Genomic DNA, 23,382 nt, shown 5'->3' on the forward strand with positions numbered 1-23,382 from the left:
GAATATGTTCTCCAACTATTTTATTTGTTTCCCATATTGTTTTGGCTGGTCTACACGAATTTTATAGTCAAAATGCCAATTTCTGAAAAAAACAAAAGAAGAAAAAGAAAGCTTGATGAGAGTTTTATCGGATTGCATTGCATCAATATTAGTTGGGGAGAATTATCTTTAAAATATTGAGTATTTTCTCCACCAAAAAAATATTAGAACTAAAAAACCATTTCAGTACAGTTACAGGATACAAAAGCAATACACAAAAATCAGTTACATTTCTCTTTACCCAATAAAATAGGAGAAAGAGAAATTAAGAAAAAATATCATTTAAATTAGCATCAAAAAGAATAAGTTACTTAAAATTAAATTTAACCAAGGAGGTAAAAGATCTGTCTGTACACTGAAAACAATAAGACATTGATAAAATAAGTTAAAGAGGCCACAAATAAGTGGAAAGATGTTCATGAATCAGGAGAACTTATATTGTTAAAATGTCCATACTACCCAAAGCAGTCCACAGATTCAGTGCTATCCCAACAAAGTTCCAATGGCATTTATCACAGAAATAGAAAAAAACAACAACTCTAAAGTATGTATGGAACCACAAAAACCAAAGTAGCTAAAGCAATCTTGAGGGAAAAAAAAGCAAAACTGGAAGCATCATGCTTCCTGATTCCAAACTCTACTACGAAGCTATGGTAATTAAAATGGTGTGATATTGGCCTAAAAACAGACATATAGATTGATGGAACAGAATACAGAACCCAGAAATAAATCCATACATATATAGTCAATTGATTTTTAACAAAAAGGCCAACAATGGGGAAAGGATAGTCTCCTCAATAAATGCTGCCGGGAAAACTGGATAGTCATGCAAAAGAATGACACTGAACCCTTACCTTAAATCTCTCACAAAATCAACTCAACATGGATTAAATACTTGAACATAAGACCTAAAACCATAAAACTCCTAAGAGAAAACATAGAGGGTGTGCTGCTTGACATTGGTTTTGGCAATATTTTTTTTTGAATTTGACACCAAAATGGCAACAAAAGCAAAACAAAAAACAAAACAACAATAACCAAAAAACCCACAGCCGCCCCCCGAAACAAACAAACAAACAAAAAATACAAGTGGGACTGCATCAAAATAAAAAGTGTCTGCTCCTCAAAGGCAACTGTCAACAAAATGAAAAGAAAACTTATGGAGTGGGAGAAAATATTTGCATTCCACATATCCAATAAGAGGTTAATATCCAAAAAAAAAAAAGAAAACAAATAAAAGAAAGAAATTCACATGACTGTATAGCAAAAAGAAAACCTAACCCAATTAAAAAATGAGCAAAGGATCTGAATAGATATTTTTTTCCAAAAATGACATAAAAAGTGGCCAACAGGTACATGAAAGGTGCTCAACATCACTAATCATTAGAGAAATACAAATCAAAACCTCATGAGAAATTATCTCACTTGAGTCAGAATAGCAAGTATTAAAAAATAAGTAAGTGTTGGTAAGGATGTGGGAAAAGGGAATCCTTATGCACTGTTGGTAGAAATATAAGCTGGTGTAACCACTATGGGAAACACTACAGAGTTTCCTCACAAAATTAGGAATAGAAATGCCATATGATCCAGTATTTCCACTACTTGGTATTTACCCGAAGAAAATGAAAACACTAATTTGAGAGGGTACATGCACCCCTATATTTGTTGCGGCCTTATTTATAAAAGCCAAATATGGAAGCAACCTGTGTCCATTGATAGAAAAAGAAGACATGGGGTGTACACACGCACGCACATACATGAACGCACACACATGCACACACACACACACGGGACTATTACTCAGCCATAAGAAAAGAATGAAATCTTGCTATTTGTGACAACATGGATGGACCTAGAGGGCAATATGCTAAGTGAAATAAGTCAGACAGGGAAAGACAAATACCATACAATTTTACTTATACATGGAATCTAAAAACAAAACAAAAGAACAACGAAAAACATAGAAACAGACTCATCAAAATGGAGATCATTGCCAGAAGAGAGGGGTGTGGGAAATGGGCAAAATAGATGAAGAGGTTTAAGAGGTACAAACTTCTAGTTATAAAATAAATAAACCACAAGAATGAGAAGTACAGCAGAGAGACTATAGTCAATAATGTAATTATTGTCTATGGTAACAGAAGGCAATTACACTTGTTGTGGTGAGCAGAGCATAATGTACATAGTTGTCAAATCCTGTTGTATACCTGAAACTAATATAATGTTGTATGTCAACTATGATTAAAAAGAATAAGCACGTAGCTCACTGGGAATTTATCTTTATTTCCTCTAGGCTCGTCTACCAAACTCAAGTAGATCATTGAGGTTACAAAGTTAAAGGTCAAAGAGGCTACTCTTTGGAAGTGCTGGGGAGAACTGAAATAATTGTCCTCTTCTCTGGAAGATGAACCATTGCAGGAGGTTATTACAGACCCCTAGAGTCAAACCTTACAGATTTGTATCTTGGCTGTGCCCCTTACTAGTTGTGTGACCTTAACCCCTCTATGCCTCAGTTTCCTTATCAGTAATATGGGTATAAAACCTTATAAAAATCATACTTTTGAAGTGCTTGGGTGGCTCAGTTGGTTAAGCGTGGCTCTTGGTTTTGGCCCAGGTCATGGTCTCATGGTTCGTGGGTTCAAGCCCCACATCAGGCTCCACACTGACAGGGCACAGCCTGCTTGGGATTCTCTCTTCTTCTCTCTCTACCCTTCCTTTGCTCATTCTAAATAAATAAATAAATAAACAAACAAACAAACAAACCCTAAAAAAATAGTACTTTCACCATGTGGCTGTGGTTAATACATAAAGGAATAAAGGAATACACAATATGAGCTCATACATAAAGTGAGACTTGGAAGAATATCTGGCACTCAAGATGCATTCAAATGTTAGCCATTTTATAATTTTGTTGTTGTTTATTTATTTTTCAGAGAGAAAGAGTGTAAGTGGGGAAACGGGTAGAGAGAGAGGGAGACACAGAATCTGAGGCAGGCTCCAGGCTCTGAGCTGTCAGCACAGAGCCCGACGCGGGGCTCAAACCCACGAACTGTGAGATCAGGACCTGAGCCAAAGTTGGACACTGAACCGACTGAGCCACCCAGGCCCCCGTATAATAATCTTTATTTCAAAACTATTGCTAGCCTCTTCAGTGTACTCGGGAAGTAAAGTTTTTCCTTGGTTACCTCTGTTTCAGTTCCTTTACCTCCGTTATCTGTGCCCAATCCTACAAGGCTTTGCTGTCAGCTCTGCTTCCAAGCTGCAAATGGAGTTGATAAAATAATCCCTCATGATTGCTTAAGATGCTTCTCCTCCCAGGAACATTTGCATTTTTATAGGAGACTCGGCAAGATACAAAAACGTCCTGGTTCCAACAAATTAATTGCTGGCTCAGGCCATTCAGACCGGTCTGCTATGCTGTACAACTTCGGGGTGCCCTGCTTGTCAGCCGATGAAGAAAACAATTTGGGATAGTGGTTTGTAAAATTTACACGTTGGCATCTCTAGGATTTGGAGGGGATGTAGAAAGCAAACTCAAAGGACTCTATTTTCTCCTACCAACCTGTGGGATCTTTAAATTTCATATAGACATCTATTGACTTTAAGAAGAAGGTTTGAAGTCCACAGTTTAGGGTACAGTACTTTTTCCCCCTAATAAACAAATTGATGGAATGGGAAGATATTTTTCACCAGGAGGGTATCTAAATCCCTATGACTCTGACAAAACCAGTCCAATTTTGGAAAATGCTTGCGATTCTCATGATCAAGTAGCCTGTTACTACTGTTCAGAACACACAACCTTCACTTCATCTTTGTAGGTGATCTGGACCCCGTGAAGCTTGGTGAAAACCAAGTGTCATTGTATGACTGATACAGTGGATACTGAGATGGCTGCATTCTTCAAATGCCAACGGTCTTGTGATTTTCTTATCCACAAATATTGTTTATTTAGCAAATCCAAAGGGATTTGCCTAAAATGCTTTTTCCCCCTGATTATGGAAATGATAGAACAAAATTTCTCACATTCTCTCCATTCTCTGCTTTTGACTTTCAACATCTTATCTCTCAGACTTTTTCTGCATTGACACATCTTTTAAATATAGTCATTCACTATTAGAACAGGAAGAGGCCTTCTAAAGGGGCATCTTGAGCAAACTCCCATCAGGGAAGAGATTTCTCTTCATCATATGTCACAGAAGTCTACATTTTCAAATGCTATCAATGGAAATAAAGTGTAAAATTTCTTTAAAATACAGAGCACATCCTATGAAGACTGGCATCTGAAAATTGCCTGAGCTAAGTTACATAAAATGCCTGAGGTGGTGTAAGTAAATGTTGGGTCCCCAAGTAAAAATGATAGGAAATACCAGCAGTGGAAGGATTGCAAGAGTTCAAACGATGCCTACATGACCGGATATTTTCTTCTTTGATCAAAGCCTTATTTCCCCTTCCTGTGAGCAGATCTAATGCCTGTCTCCTTTGCTCATCCAACCAATTATGTTTCCTGCTTCTGATACATTGTCTGCTTCACTGGCCTCCACTCATGATTCATTAACACAGAACACAATAAGCCCCTATTAATCCATACCTGGGGATGGCTGGGCAAAAGAGATGTGTAGGTTATTGGTTGTGCCTTCTAGGTGGAAAGAGTTCGAGAACTGGCTGTGATCTCTAATCCTGGTCAATTAAACAGACTCAAAAGGGAGTCTTTGGGTATAGTGAACTAGGCACGAGTGTGCATCCGCTATGGAAATTTTTGTCTGTGCTCCCAATCTTTGACTAAAAGTTGCTCCTTTGAGCCCTTCACGCTTAGGTACACACTTTGGTTTGGTCACAGGCTAACATCCTCTCGCCAAGGATGGATGGGCCCCATCATGTGGAGAGGTGGCCCCTTTGAATTGGCAATGGCCCTGGGTTTGTTTTAATATATATGTTCCATGGAGTTACTAAGAAAGGAGCTATCTAAAGTGGAACAATTTTCTGTGCAGCCAACACGGATTGAGTGTGTGTTCATATACAACTCAAGGACTTGTGGTCAGATATAGGAGATGACAGAACCCCTTTTACTACTTTGCCCTGGAATCCTCCTTAGGATTTACTTCCCTTTCCCACCCACCTTTTAATTAATTAATTAATTAATTTATAAAGTTTATTTCTTTGTTTTGAGAGAGTGAAAGAGTGAGCAGGGGAGGAGCGGAGAGAGAGGGAGAAAGAAAGAGAATCCCAAGCAGGCTCTCTGACCTCTTAGCAAGGAGCCTGACATGCGGCTGGAACTCAGGAACCGTGAGACCTTGACCTGAGCCGAAATCAAGTCTTAGCTGATTAAACCACCGAGGCGCCCTACCCACCCACCATTTAGGTACCACAGCGCTCTCACACATTCTCCCTCTTGCTCTTTGGTTCTCTTAGCTTAAGTCCACTTATAATATTTTGCTGTTAGTTTACAAGTGAGTTTGCCATGGTTATTCTACTCAGAGAGGGCCCTCACACTTCAGTTATCCTCTGTAGCTCTTTGGAAAAAAAGGTTAGTGTTCCATAAGTTGTTAAGAGGTATTCTAACATGGTCAAGTATGTTTGGCAAAGCCACATTCTACATCTCTATATTTTTTACCATTAAACATGATGATTCAAACCCATCTCAAGTTTAAGCGGGAAGAAAACAAACCAGAGTAGTAGGTCGTTGCTTGATTCATATGACTGGGAAATCCAGAGGGGGAACTGGCCCCAGGGATTCCACCAGGAACCCAAGATATATCACCAGATCTTCTTTGTCTCCCTTTACTGGCACTCCCACCCTCAAATCTTTCAACTGTGCTTGTACCTGCGAATTTTGTGATCTTCTTGTGTGGATGGCTTTGTACCCTGCACTGCTGGGTTGGTGGCAATGAGAGGAACACATTCACAGAGATTTTTAAGCTAATGCCATCCCAGTTTAGTGGCCTCCTACATTAAATAGAGAGCCTTCTCTCTAGGAATATGTATGCCAAATCTCAGAACAGGCTTTCATTTGCCTGACTTGGATTGTAGTCTAAATCTGGGACGATCACCACAGCCAGCAATACTAGCCTATTGTGATTTGCCAATGTTTGGTTCCTAGGCCACATCTTGTGACCAGGGAAGCAGCTTATAGTGATTGGCAACTCTAACAGCATTTGGTAGAAAGTCTAAGGGGAAGTTCATCAGAGGAAAGAGGGTATTAATGGCACAAGTGGGAGAAATGACGTCATGCACGTAGTACCAGTGGCTGTCCCTAAACACCTGCCTATTGAAATCATTTGGGGAGATTTAAAAGCCATTGATGGGCCTCACACCCAGTGATTCTGATTTAATTCATCTGGGATGTGGCCTGGGTTTTGGGTAAGGAATTTCCTCCACATTCTAATGTGCAGCCATGGCTGAGGACTCCTTGTCTAGTTGCTTTTTCAGTTCATCGTCTTACACCTTTCCAAATTAACCCTAAATCTCAGTTCTCTGCTTCACAAAACCTTTGATTTCAGACGAATATATTCAAGACTCACTCCAATTTGATTTCAAACTCCTTTTCCAGTCCTGTCTTCCACTACTATTTTTCCCCACCCTATGTTGCAGCAAATGTGGAGTGTTTCCTGATGTCTAGCCACCTATACAATACCTGGAGTTTCTCATGTGTAACTATACCATTTCTTCAGCTTACAGCAGTGCTGGAAATGTCCAATATGGTTGCCACTAGCCGCATGTGGTTATTGAACACTTAAAATGCGGCTAGTGTGATTGAATTTTAAATTTTATTTCAGTATACCCTTTCTAAAGATTTCCTTCTTGGGGCGCCTGGGTGGCGCAGTCGGTTAAGCGTCCGACTTCAGCCAGGTCACGATCTCGCGGTCCACGAGTTCGAGCCCCGCGTCGGGCTCTGGGCTGATGGCTCAGAGCCTGGAGCCTGTTTCTGATTCTGTGTCTCCCTCTCTCTCTGCCCCTCCCCCGTTCATGCTCTGTCTCGCTCTGTCTCTGTCCCAAAAATAAAAAAAAAAATAAAAAATAAAAAAAAAAGATTTCCTTCTTTATTTTGAGAGGGAAGGGGGGAGGCAGAGAGGGAGAGAGAGAATCTCAAGTAAGCTCTGCACTGACAGTGTGGTGCTCAACATGGGACTCGATCTCACGAACTGTGAGATCACAACCTGATCCAAAATCAAGAGTCGGACACTTACCTGATGGAGATACCCATGCTGGCCCCTATTTCAGTATACTTAATATAAATCTAAATCAAGTTAAATGTAAATATACCTAGTGGCTACTCAGGGCAGATAGAAAGTCACCATTCTGTTAAAATTTACAAAATCCCTTTTGTGTAACTCTCCTGAAGCTTCTCTGATATCTCCAGCTGAAAGACTTATCTTATTCCTCTTATTTACTGAGCGCTCAAATTGGACATGGGAAGGACACTTATTTATACTGACCCATATTGTTCTTCCTGTCTCTCCTGATATTAGACATTTTTTGAGAGAGGGAACTGAGGGGGCTTGTGTTTAATAAAAACTCAGTAAGCATTCATTGAACAAAGGCAGACAAAACTGCACCAGCCATAACCATCGGTATGTACTTACACACTACAGAAGCGCAAAGGCAACAGATGCATGTATACTGGGGTTCCCATGTTCCAAAGTGTCGCCAGGGAGATGGAAAGCACGTGTCCTGGCTGTGTGAGAGAAACCGGGTCAGTAGAATAGGTGGGAGAGAATGACTCATCCATAAAGTGACCACCGGGTGATAACCTATTTTGTTTGGCTCTGAGGCAAAAATAATGGTGGACATCAAAGGTACTAATGATTTTTTATTAAAATAAATGAGGGGCACTGAGACTATACTCTAACACTTCATGAAGGGTTCTGGGATCAGTCCTAGTAAAACAGTTAAAATTCAGCCTGGCCCACGCCTTTTTTTTTTTTTTTGTGCAGAATTCGTTTGTAAAATGATGAACTCTCACTTCCTAAATTTCCTGCAGGTGCTCCCGGTGCTGGGGAAATGTCACTGTGAGAAGAATAGAAAACTTATTCCAAAGAGTATTGAAGACTGACTGAATCAGGTCTGGAACATTATTGAAACGGTAAGATAAACTCAAGTCCTTTCTGATAAAAGAAAAATTCTTTTTTAAAAAATGTAGTCCCTTCTGAATTATGGCCAAGTGTCACCAGATCATTTTCAATGAAGTTTTATCTATTAACAGCGAGGAGATGGGACTAGGTTCTGGGCTCCTCCTGGGAGCCCTGCAGCTTAGGTTTCTCTCCCCTGAGATCCCTGGTAATGGAAGCAGCTGAAGCTGGAGGTCATTAACATTTTGAGAACACCGCAAACTGACACTGTGTAATGTTATGACATTTCATCTCAAGACATTTCATCTCCTTTAATCAGTGTTTATGTTGGTGATACTTCATAGTTATTTGCTTTCACATAAAAATGGAACACTTCGGCATGTCATTAACATACGAGTAATTTATTTATTACCCCTTGCGATTGTTTCTAGCTCATTCTTTCTCTCCCCACCCCCATGCCCCCCTTCCTGTGTTCCTCTTTCCTCTCCCTCCCTTCTCCCCTTCTCCTTTCCTCCTTTTTTTTATTGTTTCTGGCTTTAAAAATTTTTTTAACATTTATTATTGAGAGACAGAGAGTCAGGACATGAGCATGGGAGGGACAGAGCAAGGGGGAGACACAGAATCCAAAGCAGTCTCCAGGCTCTGAGCTGTCAGCACAGGGCCCAACACAGGGCTCGAACCCACAAACGGGGAGATCATGACCTGAGCTGAAGTCATATGCTTAACCCACCGAGCCACCTAGGCGCCCCTATTGTTTCTGACTTTTGCTTTCATTCATGGTAGTTTTGAAAGTGCTTCCAAGTTTTCCTTCTGCTTTCTTCTTGGCAAGTGGGTGGTCTTGGGGTTCACATGCCTCCTTCTTAGTAAACTTTAAGTACAGAGTCTGGAAGAAATACAATTTCACCTCTCTGAAAAATGCTAATATTCCTCATTGTCCTTGGTGAGGAACAACTTCTTCTCTGCACGCTGCTCCATGGATGACTTTCTTCCTCTCATTTGATTCAGATATTGTCATGAACTTTTAGTGTCTGTTTTCATGGCTCCATTTCCCTTTCTTCCTCATGTGGGGACACTTTGTCTTACTTTGAAGCGACTTAAACTTTTTTTCCCTTCTCAGATCCCTTTCATTAAATGCAAACTGATTGGCTATTGATTCTTTTATATTAAAAAAAATTTATTCCTTAGCATAAGTAGATGGTTGTGCATTTAATACCAGGGGCTAGGTGTCATTTTCTTTATTCTAGAATAAATAAACAATTTTTATTATACATTTCTTTTTAGGCTGAGTGGTCAAGATTTAACCTCAGTCTAAGGAAATATTTCTCAACCTTGAAACTACTGACATTTTGAGCTGGGTAATTTCTTGGTTTGGGGGACTGTTCTGTGCACTATAGAATGTTTAGTAGCATCCCTGACCTCTGCCTACCAGATTCCAGTACCACTTCCCAGTTGTGACAGCAACAGGTGTCTCCAGACATCGCCTAATGTCTCCTGGGGTGCCAAATAGCAGTACATTGAGAACCCCTGGTTTAGTGGAATGTCCCTCATTTTTGTGTGGTTATGTCTAAGTTCTAGGGCAGAGACTTGAGAAAAGATGGAGATGGCTTTTCCTTGAAACTATTCTTCATCCACATAAACTCTTCATCCACGTGGGCTCATCCAAGGGGTCCCAATTCCCATGGCGACCTTACACCTTCCATCTAGAAAGGGCTCTCAGAACAGCTGTCTCTGCTCTGCCGTCAGGCACAGGCGCCATTGTTCCTGCATCATTGCAGGATGTTCTACGAGGTGGCCTCAGGCCTGTCCCGGTGCCATGCTGGGGAGACAAGATGAGGGATAGGAATACAGGAATCTTGAATGGCTCTGGGGAGACAAGATGAGGGATAGGAATACAGGAGTCTTGAATGGCTCTGGTTTTCCTCCTGGGGGTAGTGGCCCAGTTGGGTGTGATCTTGGATTCCCAATTCCCTCTTGGGAGACTTTCTTACAGGACATGCTCCTCAGGAACCCATAGTCGTTTCAGCTCTGCTTCTGCTATGATTCTCCTTGTCCCCTGCGGTCCTTACCATCTTAATGTAGTCTGAAGACAGGCTGGACTAGTCCTTTATCTAATTTTCCAAATATGGTGTTTTATGGCCTGGGATTTATGTACTTCCTTGTTGTAGTTTTGACACCAAAAAGGTTTTCTCTGCTTCTATGCTATATTATCCCTTCCTAAAGCAACGAATTATTCTGAGTGAATGGGTAGAATAAAGGATACAAGAAAATGAGAGGAAAAAAAAAAAATATATATATATATATACACATACATATCCCCATCACTTGTTTATTCTGGTGCTACATTTTTATGGGAAGATAAATAAAGGGTAAAGAATTGGGGCGCCTGGGTGGCTCAGTCGGTTAAGCATCCGGCTTCAGCTCAGGTCATGATCTCAAGGTTCATGGGTTGGAGCCTTGCATCGGGCTCTGTGCTGACAGCTCAGAGCCTGGAATCCGCTTCGGATTCTGTGTCTCCCTCTCTCTCCGCCTCTCCCCTGCTCACGCTCTGTCTCTCTCCCTGTCTTGCAAAAATAAATAAAATGTTAAAAAAAAAAAAAAAAGAGTAAAGAGCCATCTATCTTATCCGCAGTGTACAGAAAAATGAGTAGGCCTGTGGGGAAGCAGGGGATTCTCAGGGAAGCAGGGCTTAGATGATGGTGCTTCCGAGCTGGGTATCTTGGGAATAGGACGAAATTAGGAATTTCCCATGAAATTGGGAATCCAGGATGACAATAGTATCTGTGCACTATGGTTTTGCTTTATACTAAAGACGCAAGGGTTCCTTAGTAATCCCCTGCAGTTCTGGTCGTCTGATGCTCATTACTCTTTGCAAGGCCTCTTGTCCACTCTTCATCTCCAATTTCCCAACTTACATTTGGCTTATATTATTCTCTTTGAAAGCATTAATGTAAACCATGCATTATTTCACGTACTTTTAAGTTACATACATGGTGTTGTGTTTCTTGTTTTTGTCACTGATTACTTCGTATTTAGGATCTGATGGGCCTAAGGTAGTATCACTTTTCTTGTGGTTTTAAATTGCGTTTCTCTGATGACTAATGACTTTGGACAACAATCATATGTTTTGTTAAACCTCTGGGTTTTTTAGCTATGAATTGACCCAAATATCCTTTACTCATCTTTAAAATTTGAGATTCTTATAACTTTCTTCATGTGCATATGAGTTCCTTATATATCCCAGATAATAATTCCTTTGTGGTTTTAGACATGGCAAATATAATATCTCTGCAACATCTTTTTGTTAACTTTATTCACAGAAATTCTTAATTTGACGTGATTAAATGCATTAACGATGCTTTTGGAATTTTGTTTAAGAAGTTCCTCTCTAACCCTAGGGCACATTATCTCCTGCCTTTATGGTTTCTCTGGATTTATTTCTTTAATATATCTGGATTGTATCTTTATATGTGGTGGTAGGTATGGATTTTCCTCCACTATGAGCAATTATCATCATTTACTAAATAGTCTGATTTGTGATGCCTTCTTTATTATATAATAATAATTCTGAGATATGAGTCTTTCTCACAGAAATTATGGTCTTGAGGTCAATTTCTCTCTTTTTGAATGGATATCATACTGTTTTTAATATAACGGCTTTGTAGTAAGTCTTAGTAGCTGTGAGGCCAAGTGTTCGTCTCATTTGCTTATCATTGTGATATTGTCTAGAATCATGATTCAGGGTTGCTTCTAAGCAAATAAGTACGGACTGTCAGACCACACACCAGTATTAGAGGGTAAACTAACGGAAGTAGAAGTAGTAGAAGGTGTTGGGCCTATTGCATTCTGGGGAAGAGCACAAAAAGTAAGTAGGAATAAACATTAGACTCTGAGAAAGGAACTCTAACTTTGGGCTGCAGGGTTGTTAAGCCACATAATTAAAAAAGCACTAGCTTCTAGAAATTGTAGAATTGAAAACCATAATAAATGCACTTAAAGCTTAATGAAAGTGTTACATAGGGTAATGGAAGCAAATAAATAGAAAATTAGTGAACTGTGATATAGATCTTTAAAAATCCTATAAAACACGGAGGGTAGTGACAAGTAGATGGAAAATGTAAGTGAGGTTGATAAACATGGAAATTGAATTTAAGGGCCAACATGTATCTAATTAAAATTCCCGAAGGACAAAATGTATGTAATTTCATCTACATAAATCAATAATAATGTCCAATTTGTGGGGTAAAAACAAAGCAACAATGAGCTAAATGTTTGGGCTAAAATAGTGGGAAACTGGGAGGAAGTGATTAGAATTTACTTTATCCTAGTAATTGTTGATTGTATTGTTGGGCAGAGGGTAAAGATACTGATTACTGTTAGACTTTGCCAGCTATGCATATTAAAATATCAAAGTAATCACTAAAAAAATAATAACTGAATACTTACATTCCAAAGTTGTTAAAGGAAAAAGACTGGAAAGCAAAAGGGAAAAAAAAGAAAGCATGGAAAGAGAAAAAAAAATCACACATTTTGGGACAAATAGGAAGTACAAAATAAAATGATAGAAGTAAATCCAAGTATACTAAGTTTACTGAGAGACATTAAAACTGGCATGGATCATCAGACTACATTTTTTTTTTAAGTCAAGCTTCATTCTGTTTAAAAGAGACACACTTAACCATACATAAGCACACAATATCAACAAAACTTCCAACGCTATTAGATTGCAATGCAAAATTGCAATTTCACCTACAAAATTGGCAATTTCATATGGTTCTAACTAATATTATGGTGTCACAATGTCGACCTTTTGACAGAACGATCTTTATCACATGAGATAAGGAATATCATTGTATATTAATAAAGTTTAAATCTGTCAGGAGAACATAACACCTCTTGAGAATATAGCAGCAGAGATTAAAAATAAATAAAGTAAAAAAAATTGACAAAATTACAGGAAGAAACAGAAATATCCAGAATGGTAACGGGATGTTTTAATACAACACTCTCAGTTTTTGATAAATGAGCCAGCAAGTAGTTGGAACATTTGAATAGCACAATGAAGAAGCATCATGTAGTAGACAATGCATTTTTTCTATTGGAAAATAGACATATTTTCCAAAATCACCGAAAACATTTTTGGAAATCAATCATATTTAAGACCATCAATTAAGTCTCAATAAATATCAAAGGACCCGTATTATAGAAATACAAAGTTTGTCGACCATAGAGCAAGTGAACCTCAGCAGATTTCAATGAGTCAGTATTATACACATCATGGTTCTGACCACAGTGCAATTAATCAGGAGACAAACAAAGAATAATTTCTAGAAATCCCTTGCATTTAGAAATTTAAAAACATGTTGAATAACTCAGGCCAAAGATAATATTAGAAAGGAATTAGAGCATATTTAGAATAATGAAAATAATAATTTTAAGAGTACTTCTCAGCCTTGTGGGACACAAATTAAGTAGTCCTTAGAGGCAAACTTACAGACTTAAACCCACTATGAGAAAATAAGGTCCCAAATCATGAGCTAAGCATCCACAACAGAAGCTACAAAAGGAACAAGAGAACAAATTTAAATGAAATAGAGGCTAGCGCATAACAAAGAGAAGAGTATAAATCAATGAAATGGAAACAAACAGATGTTAGAATTAATAAAAGCAAAAATTGCTTCCTTAGCAAAAAAAAAATAAAATCCTCCAACCCCGACATAATTGATGTACAAGAAAAATAAACAATATGAGCAATAAAAAAAGAGATATCATTAGAGACAAAATTGTGATAAAAGATAATAATTCTGGAAAACTTTATGCCGAAAACAAAAATTTACACAAAATAGACAAATATTAGAAAAATATAAAATGAAATTTATTCAAGAAGAAATATAAAAGCTTAATGGACCTAAAACCACAAACAATTGAATTAATAATTTAAAGTCTTCTCACAAGGAAAATACAAGCTCAAGATAGTTTATAAGTAAAAGCTATGGAGAATCCAAAGAATACATATCTGCAATCTTATGTAAATTCTTCTGGAGCATAAAAAAAAGGAACATACTTTCAACATATTCTATAGCCCAGTCTAATGATAACACCAATTCCAAAGGCAATGAAAGAAAGAATGATTATAGGCAAGTTCCATGAATTAAAGTATGTTCAGAGTTATAAACACAATATTAACACATTAAATCCAACAATGTGTTAACAAAGGTAAGGTATCACAATTAATTTTCATATATCCCAGGCATATGAAAGTGATGACATAGTAACAGATTAATGGGGAAAATGTTCTTATCAACATTTATAGCAAAATACTTGATCATTCACAATTCAAAAATAAATAAATACATAATTCACAAATAAAAACTCCTGAAAATAGGAAGAGAACTCAGCCTGACAAGTACACCTGCCAATAATCTATGATAAACATAGCATTTAATGAAACATGGTAGGCATTCCTTTTAAAATCAGGAATGCAACGATTGACTACTAGCACTAATTTATCATTGTTCTTGACATTCTCAGTTGTGCACCAGAGAAACATAAAATATAAAGTGATTGGAAAGAAACAAAACTATCATGATTTTTGTCCTAGTAAAACCCAAGTGACACACAGTCAAATTATTAGCAATAGTGCTAGTTTAGCAATGTTCTTAAATGTAAGATTACTACCTGAAAATATCAGTAGAGCCTACAAATCAATTGAAAGAATATTTAGCATTATAAAAAATAACACATAGAGAAATAAACCAAACCATAGATGTGCAAACCTTTATTGAAAAAAATTGAACTACTAAAAGACATTAAAGAAAACCTACCGTGCCTACTATGTGCATGAGAATAACCACACAATAGAACATCTTTATGATTAGGTGAAGAAGAGGTGACCCTTTTCCTGCACAGGTAGGGAAGTCAGAGTTCACTGACGCACACTCGCTTCCCCTTGTGAGAGAAATCACAGGCTGAGGGGCTCTCCTGGCCCCAAACTGTGCCACCTAGGGTGAGGGGTGACATGGGCAAAATGAAACCCCTCCTATTATCTACTTTAACGTGTTTATGCTTGGATTTTTTTTTTTTCTCCAATCACATGCTGGAATTCTCTGCTGGGCCTCCAACTCCCACAGAGTACTCTCATCTGTGGATGACTAACAAAATTGAAGTTCTGTGGGAAGATGATGGTAAGGAAGTCCTATTCCACCATCTTGAATGTCTCTCTAAGAAGACTTTTTTTTTAAAGTTGATTTACTTTGAGAGAGAGCGAGAGCAAGTGCACGAGTGTAAGTGGGAGGGGCAGAGAGAGATGGAGAGGGAGAATCCCAAGCAGGATCCAGCACTGTCAGCGAGGAGTCTGACATGGGGCTTGAACCCATGAGCCGTGAGATCATGACCTGAGTCAAAATCAAGAGTCCATTGCTCAACCAACTGAGCCACCTAGGTGCCCCAAGAAAGACTTCTTAAAGCCAGAAAAAAGTGCATAGTTGAGAAAATATTGAATAATTCAACAACAGCAAAAGGAATTTGTTTATCAAAAGGTTCTATAAAGAAAGAGAAAAGACAAAGCTCCAAAGTGGAAAGGGATATTTGCAATACAGAGACAGATTAAGAATCAGCATTCCAAATATAGAAAGGAGTCTTAGGAATTAAAAAGAAAATTCAAACAACAACCCAACAGAAAAATGAGTAAAAGATATGAACAGATATTTCACAGAAATGGAAACACAGTACGCATTAATTTTATAAAAAAGCAATAAACCTCACTACGGTAGTTCTATTTAAAAGTGCAATGAATTACCATTACATACTTGTCCTATGAATACGTACACAAAATATAATATACATACTTTGTGTTTTAGTACATTTGGGGTGTCATAACAAACAGCTCTAACAGTTTATAACACAACAGAAATTTATTTCTAATGGGACTGGAGCCTGGGAAGTCCAACATTAAGGTGCTAGCGTATTTGGTGTTTGGCAGAGGACCTGATTCCTCCTAGATGACCATCTTCTCACTATAACCTCTCACGGCAGAAAGGGTGAGGGAACCCTCTGGGAACTCATTATAAGGGCAGTAATCCCGTTCATAACCCAATCAACTCCCAAAGGGCCAACCTCCTAATTCCATCACCTTGGGGACTAGGATTTCAACAGATGAACTGTGGGGGAATGCAAGCATTCACCCCATAGGACCTAATGACGGAGACTTCATAAATCAGGTGAGTATACACAGACTCAACCAGCATGAAAAACAAGTGGCACTCTTTGGTAGACTTGGACACGCACAGTCTTCAGAAGTCAACAATTGTATTCTTGCATGCATTATATATCGTAAGGAAACACTTGCTCATATACCCAAAAGAGAGTACAGGAATATTTGCACCTGCATCATAATGGCACCCAACTGGCACAATGTCCTTAGGAAAATGGAGGAGCAAATTATACAATATTCACATAATGAAACATCTATTCAACAGTGAGGTTGAGCTACAGCCCTGTGCATCCCTGTGGGTGAATATTAAAAAGTAATAATTGAGTAAAAAAGGCAAGACCTTAAAGAATGAATACAAGATTTCAATATTATAAATTTCAGAAAATAAGCAAAACATAATATATATTAAAAGAAACGAGAGAGTGTGATTAAAAATTAAAATTCAGGCTAGTGAGTTCTATTGGCGTAGAGTGAGAATGGAGAAAAGGAAGATGAAAAGCAGTGGTGCCAATAATAGTTTCTTTTCTGATTGGTGGTGGTTCCTGGGTGTTTGCTTTACTTTTTATGTTCATGTTTGCATATGTCACATACATTCATTTCACATGTCAAATGTTCCCAAACAAAAAAGTCCAAGGCAAGTGCCCTTTATCTCTTTATTAAAATGACGGAAATTTGTCAACATGTGCTATTTTTTTCCAATATGCTAAAATAATCCTTCCCTCCTTAAAAATCTATCCTCTTTACCCCCTTCTCTTTGTTGTATTTTATTGTATTAGTTTAATTTTTTTTTACCTGTTTACTCTACTTGATGATAAGTTCCATGTGCCGATTATTTTGTTTGACTTACTCCTCTCAAGTCTAGTCCCCTGCTATGACTTCCCATTAGCCAAATCCAACTGGAAATATGAGAACAAGCGAGTCAAGGTGAAGTAGTTTTCAGCCTCTGAGAGCAGAGGGCAGAGTCAAGAGGTATAAAGTATAGTCTCATTGGTTTCTGTAACCTCATGTACACCTTGCCCATTCGTTACATATGGTAGTGGCTTCTTACTGTTGCTGATCCTGGGGTGCATTGATTTCTCTTGTTTATTTCCTAAATATTTCCCAACATATCTAAGTAGCTCTTTCATTAAAACCATTTAATTTGTACCATCTGTGGTAAATTTTTATTCCTGCCAGAATCTTGTTACACACCTGATCGTTCTCAGTCACTGCATTTCCTCAACATCTAGAATACCTAACCCAGTAGTAACTAATGAAAAACCAGCAAAAACAAAAACAAAAAACAAAACAAATAAACCCCCAAAATAGACTCTTGTAGCTTAGAGTTTGAAATGACTTATTAGAGTATGTGATCCAACTTTCCCTGTTATAGATGTGGTAGCAGGTCTTGAAGAAGCCAAGCTCACTGGGAAAGAAGTCTTGTGCCCAGCACATAGCCCTGGCTAGTGATAGATGGCTTCTTGATAAAAAAAATACACCACATACAATTACCACATGATTATATCCCACCAGTAGCAGCTGATTAGGTCAGGACTGGGAAATTGTCTCCAGGATTATAGATTCGCCTATTGGCTAGAAGCAGCTCATGAGATATCTAGCATGGGGCCTTAGCCCAAACAAAATGATAGTGATTAAATAAGCCTCATCAGATTCTCTTCCTTGGAGAATTTGACTGCAAAATACCAGGAGAGTGCTCTACATGTAATAAAGGCTAATGCTAAAAAAGACACAGAAATCAGGTATCAGAGGCTATAAGATGGCAGTGGTCACGAGAAACTGTGAGTGTGTAGAGGTTATGAATACTTTGAAGTTCAAAGTACAGATGTCATGACTAAGCAGAAGCTAAAAGATATACAGCAGTAGAGATAAGGAGCTGAGTCACAGTATTGGCAAGAAATTGTCTAGAAACTTACAAGTTAATGTTGGTAGTGAAGCGACTTTGGATCCTAAATTATTTTCTAAATCCCACACTTTATTCCTCTCCTTTGAGGTCCAGAATAGACCTGTTACTGGGTTAGTGCAGATTTCCTTAGTTCTTTTTTTCCATCTATATTTTAACAACAAACTCTCATTATCAGAAGTTCTGGCAAATATAAAAAAAAAAAAGTGGAGAAACCAACGCTGTGGCTCTCAGTTTGGTATTCTTTCCACCATATCACTCACATCAAGGTATCAATCAAATTTGAATCTCCTTTATGCCTCCTTCCTATTCCAGCCTGGCTAAGAGAAAGTTTACAAGTCCACTCTTTGATAATTTTACCATACCATGATTGCTGTGCAAAATTCTTCTCTTTTACGTGATCTGTGTGAGTTGTGGAAAACATTTGACACCAACCAGTGGATGATCCAAGGGGTAAGCTCAAATTTCCCCAAATTTACAATACACATTTTTTACAGATGATCTAAATTATAAGTAGAGAAATGGGAAAGTATAAATATCTGAAGACCAACAGTGAGAATTACATAAAAGGTAAATTCTTTCATTCCTCCAAAATGCTCATCCTTACTAGCCACAATCCCAGGAAAAGCCACTCTGAGAATAGAATGTTGGGTGGAGAGGCAGCTCAACAGGGGAACAAGACAGAATGAAATGTGATGCTTGGAAGAGACAGCACTCAGCAGCAGCATCAGGGGTGTATAAAAAGCAGACTGGCACGGAGGAGTGCATTCTTTTGGATGGATTCATAAAGGGGTGATTAGTATGAGAAAAATGTAGGGGTGTCATTTATCTTGATTGTCCCAAAGCCCTTGACAGAATACTTTTCTGAGGACTCTCTCACAAGAAGTGAACTCAAATTGCCTTGAAAATTGGCTGATGAGTCCAAAATAAAGAAAAATGATAAACGGCAAATGCATCTAGTTCTAGGAAAGTAGCTGAAAATGACAAAAGAATTGATATCATTTTTTTCATTTTCTCACATCTTCAAAAGTTACCTGAAGGTAGTTTTTTAAAAAATATGCATTGAGTTAAACTTACTGGGTGTGAGGTACCTTGAATGCCTTGACTATTCTGAGCTGAAATAAGAGTTTATGTTGCTTCTGGGAGCAAAAGGAGGTGAGATGCCATTTGGAGGCCAATATGTGAGAATTTCTGGTATGTTCTTTATTGTGGTATATAGGAATTTCAGGACAAACTTTTAAATCAAGATAATTCTGGGAAATTCTGGACTTACTTATCAAGAAGTGAGATTTATGGGGTGCCTGGGCACTCAGTCCATTGAGCGCACAACTCTTGATTTGGCCTCAGATCATGATCTCATGGTTTGTGGGATCGAACCCTATGTCGGGGTCTGTGCTGACAGTGCAGAGCCTGCTTGGGATTCTCTCTCTCTCTCTCTGACTCTGCCCCTCACGCACACACTCTCTCTCTTTGTCTCAAAATAAATAAATGAATAAACAGTAAAAAAAAAAAAAAAGAATCGATTAAAAAAATGAGATTTGTGATTTCCTGATAACAAAAAGTTTAGGATCCAGGATAAGGGAGTTGAGGATTGCTCGCACACATCTTAAACATGATATAATGGTATAAACTTGGAGATAATAGAGCATATGAACATGGTTTCTGGTTTCTTTGATTCCCTTTTCCTCTCCCCTGAAGCCTTTTCTTCTTTTCATAACCTGAGAGATTTAAAAATGTCACCTAGATAATGTCATTACCCTTAAAACCCTTCAGTCTTCCATTGCTCTTTGAAAATAATTCAGAGATTTTGTTAATCATTGTGTTTTCTACCTGCTCCATCACTTACAGGTCTGGCATATTGTAGGAACTCAATGTCTGCTGAAAAAATGGAAAAATTTAACGAATGATGAACGAATATAAATGCAGTGTAAAAATATTGCTGAATATTTAACCTGAGTTTTCTTCTTTTTTTCTCCTGAGGTGTCTCTACCACAGCTGTAGGAATGTAGTGGCAATTGCTATCAATAAAAGTGATGAATGTGGCTGACAGACAATATGAACTTTCAAACATCAGGTTATATTTTTAGTGCCGTGTCTGATTGGTTCACCAAAACCAAGAATGCATTACATTTGGACGACATTACACCCGTCAGGCCACTCTAAAGGTTATGCAAACTGTGATCTACATGACTTCAGATCTGAGAACAGAATCTGGGGATCTGAGAACTTTCTCACATGTAGGACATATGTGAGTTTTCAGTGCCTTGAAAGTAGGTACTTAGCTTTATTCACCTTCTGTTCCCCACAGTCTCTGTGATTATACCTAAGTCCGAGTTGGAAATTAATCTGTATTTGTTTGTTTAATGGAATTTGAAAATAATCATAAGTATTCTTGTAATATATATTCTCATTTTGAGATAATTCCAGTTTATAAACTAGTATTTTAATAATGCATAATTGGTTAGTTTATTTAAAAAATCCAAAGTGGAAAATCATAAAGGTGATTCCTATATACCTTAAAAATTTAACTTTTTAAAAAGTTTTATTTATTTATTTATTTATTTATTTATTTATTTTTATGTTGAGCTACTTTGGGGGGGGGGGTCAGAAAGAGGAGGACAGAGGATCCAAAGTGGGCTCCACACTGATAGCAGCAAGCCTGGCATGGGGCTCAAACCCACGAACCATGAGATCGTGACCTAAGTTGAAGTCGGTTGCTCAACCGACTGAACCACCAGGCACCCCAAGTTTATTTAGTTTTGAGAGAGACAGAGAGAAACATGATCTGGGAAAGGGCAGAGAGAGAGGGAGATAGAAAATCCCAAGGAGGCTCTGCACTGTCACCGCAGAGCCCAACGTAGGGCTTAAACTCACAAACTTTGAGATCACCACCCAAGCCAACATCAAGACTTCCATGCTTAGCCCACTGAGTCACCCAGGTGGTCCTTAGAAATTTGACCTTTAAGACATGAAGCGTACCTTTCTTCAGCAGTTTTTGACCTAGGGATCATGCCTATTCTTTGGCCATTTACATCCTATTCTTTGGGTCCATTGATAAAAGTTCTGACTTATTTGTATTATATTACAATCACCGCAAGCATAAGGCATGATCCTAAATTTGCATACTCTTGTAAGTAAAGTGAGAAGTGAGACACGCTACCAGTTCAGAATCCTTTTAGGTTTTTTATGTTTCTTTCCCTTAACCTTATACAGTTGCCCCTCCACAATTCTTTTGACAGCGGATATTTAAGTGAGTTGCCTATTTGGGGTGCCTGGGTGGCTCAGTCGGTTAAGCTCTGACTTCAGCTCAGGTCATGATCTCACAGTTGGTGGGTTCGAGCCCCGTGTTGATCTCTGTGCCGATAGCTCAACCCGTGGAGCCTGCTTCGGATTCTGTGTTTCCCTCTCTCTCTGCCTCTGCCCTGCTTATGCTCTGTCTCTCAAACATAAATAACCATTAAAAAAAAAAAAAAGAATTTAAGTGAGTAGCCTATTTTTTAATCTTTCCAAACTATTTCATTTCACATTGATGGAAACAATTCTATTTTTTTTCCCAGGTGCATTTAATTAGCTTATTCAATAGCAATTTAAATTACATACTTGTAATAACCAGTACAATCAACATAAATAGATCAGAAATAGACATACTCTTTTTTTTTAATTTTTAAAGTTTATTTATTTATTTTGAGAGAGACAGAGCGTGAGCCAGGGAGAGGCAGAGAGAGAGAGAGATACAGAGAGAGAGAGAGAGAATCCCAAGTAGGCTCTGCAGAGTCAGTACAAAGCCCAACATGGGGCTTGAACTCATGGAACTGTGAGATCAGGACCTGATCCGAAATCAAGAGTCAGACACTTAACTGACTGAGCCACCCAGGTGCTCCAGACGTCAATTCTTAGTAAGCATATCACTCAAAGAGAGGAAGAGAATGTCAACATTCTACAAGGTATATTAGTGTGACCATTCACTGTAGCGGAGAGCTGGGAGTAAGTGGGATCTGTTAATCTGAGGTCGGATTGGAGAACTATTGTTTTGTGATTGTAATTATGTTGTAAGTACATGATTACTAAATATTGTCTAAATAATGAATATAGTCAGAAGGAGTAAGTGCAGCATATCCTAAAGAGTCTCTTTTTTTTAGGCTACAAAGAACTTGACACTCTGGACACAGACTGATTTTAATTAATTTAGGGTATGAGTAGGGCTTTAAGAAGAGCCATTATATTTGTGAATCAGATCCTTTGCACACTAGCATTTAAGAAAGTGTTGACAAAAAAAATGTGACTCAAGATGGTTTTCTGGAGCAAATGGAGGAAGTGTGAATTCAACTATACTTGTGAAATTCACAATCATGTGCACTTTGATGCTAATGGTTTTAATGAAAATAACTTTTGCATATTGCATACTTAAAAGGGTTTCAGGAACATGATCTCATTTGAGCCTCATACCCTATGAGCTGAGTACTATAGGCAGAGTCATTACCCTAGTTTCTGACATGAGGGATCTGAGACCCAAGAAATTTAAGTGATTTCTCAGTGATTTCATGACATTAATACATAACGGTAACTCAAATCACATCACTTCATTTTTTTTTTTGTTTTGCTTTTCCCTGCTGAAGTTGTGCAATAAGTTGTCTTGAGCAGAATAAATTATCTTTGTTCAATAGGGGAAAAAAGCAATGAATCATCCTTTTTTCCGTTAACTCCATTAACATGCTTGCTACCTAAGGGTGCATCTCTCTGTATAGGTTTGTCTTCCCTAGACTGACGTACAGGAAAACAGTGATCATCTCCACTTTGAATGCCAGTCCTGTAATTAATGGGACATATTAATTTGGCCGAGCTGAATTCCAAGAGATGGAGCTTTGCCCATTTTAGGAATAAGAATGCATAATAAATACTAAATAAAAGTTGGTATTTTATTAAAAAAAATAGAAGAAAAAACTAGGAGTTTTGAAATTTGGTATTTTATAAAAAGAAATAGAAGTAAAAACTTGGAGATTTGAAGAGGAAGAATATTTCAGTGCCTTTTTAAGAGAACCTCAGGATTTGATGACATATAGTATTATCCTCACATTCTTAGGTTCTTCTGTTTACTTATTAAATCTTATTTTTCTATTTTTAATTCACCATTCTACTCTTTATTAATTTCTTCATGCTACCTTCATTGT

Source organism: Lynx rufus, unplaced genomic scaffold (genome assembly GCF_022079265.1).
Source record: "Lynx rufus isolate CCGP_SWC_20201006 ecotype Redwood Valley unplaced genomic scaffold, mLynRuf1.p SCAF_6, whole genome shotgun sequence".
Lineage (NCBI taxonomy): Eukaryota > Metazoa > Chordata > Mammalia > Carnivora > Felidae > Lynx > Lynx rufus.